Here is a 1,667-nt window from a genome sequence, read left to right as displayed (position 1 = left end):
GGAAGATTTTGGTGTGCATTTTGGGGACACATGTGACACGCTAACATCATGTCCTCAGCTGGCAGGTGAGGGGCAGTATTGTCTGCACACCTTAAATCCCATATGGGTGAATGGCAGGTGAATGGCAGTGTCCTCTGAATAGGTTTTAGAGTGAGGGGTCAGCACACCTGAAATCCCTTTTTGAGTTTTATTCCATGGCAGAATCCAGACCTCAGAGGTCAAGACGTGGCTCTTCCATGCAACAGAACACAAAGAGGGATTTCAGGTGTGCAGACCTCTCACCCAAAAACCTGAATGGGCCTTTGACTGGGATGTGCACAATCTAATTTCTCAGCTGAAAGTATCCTCCAAATACCCTTGAGACTAGCTGCCAATAGCCATGCCCTACAGGCCAAGAGGAGACACTGCAGCCCAGAGACAGATGTTTTAGTAGTAGCCCACGGCAAGGAGCAACCACAGCTAATGCCACTAGTGTATAGATTACTTTTTTTTTCCTTAGTGGGTCATCCGACAAGCATATTTATTACAGTACATTAATTAACAATAGCTAATTAATGTATGGGTATTAGATATAGCACCTGACATCTGAGCCCCCAAAAAAAACGCCATTCACTCAGGAACAAATGTATTTTTTTGTAAATGCCCTAACAAAGTAATGAACGATTTTAGGCGTCTTTTGCATGACATACAGTAGGCCAACATCACCTAAGTGGTTCGGCCGCAAGTTTTAATGAATTAAAAAAAGAACACCCTCCTTTATTCATTTTTCATGTGAAGGATTAATGTTTGGCTCTGCGGCAGCACAGACCTTGTGTTTTTCTCTCTCCATATCAGACACTGTTCAGGACCACACACACAGGTTCTGACTGTGGAAATTAGAAGAAAACGCTCTCACGAAAAGACTGCCCTAAAATAGCATGGACTGAGTCTGCTGTTCGTTGGACCACTTTTTTCACTCTTACTGTTTGAAGTTCCACAGCCGTGTTGCACTAATAAATCACAAAAATGTACGAACCAATGCAGCAGAGTGAACCACGACATGAACAAACCCTGCAGAGTCGACTGCCAAAAATCATCCTTCCGAGTCTACTAACAATCGTAGCAATGTGCACCTACAGTTACAGTCCCAGGAAAAAGTTTGTACACCCTTTGAAATTTCTTAAATTTCTGTCAAAATTGATCATAAAACATGGTCTGATCTTCCCGGAAATCTCAAGAAGGAACAATCAGAGTCTGCTTTAATTAATTCCACCCAAACATTTACATGTTATCAAATTTTTATTGGTCATAAGGCCATAACATTCACAGGATAGCAGGGCATAAGTAAGTACACCCTTGCATTAAGTAGGTTTTAACCCTCAGTTAGTTTCAATATCATCAACCAGACTAGTCCTGTAGTTGCAGATCAGATTAACAAAACAATATGTTTGTATCTCGTCTCCCTCTTCTTTAGAGAACTGCCTCTCATCAGCAAGGTTTGTGGGATGTCTAGAGTGCATAGCTTTCTTGACTTCATGCCATATAATCTCAATTGCTTTTTGTTAGGGCTTTGACTGGGCTATTACACAATGTGTATTTCATTATTATGAAGCCATTCTAAAGTCGATTTGCTTCTAAAGTATGGGTTGAGGTCACATTTCAGGACCCATACTCTTGTGTGCTTCAAC

Source organism: Engraulis encrasicolus, chromosome 16, assembly GCF_034702125.1.
Source record: "Engraulis encrasicolus isolate BLACKSEA-1 chromosome 16, IST_EnEncr_1.0, whole genome shotgun sequence".
Taxonomy (NCBI): Eukaryota; Metazoa; Chordata; class Actinopteri; order Clupeiformes; family Engraulidae; genus Engraulis; species Engraulis encrasicolus.
The sequence above is the reverse complement of the archived record's forward strand: the minus strand, read 5'-3'. Positions refer to the sequence as shown.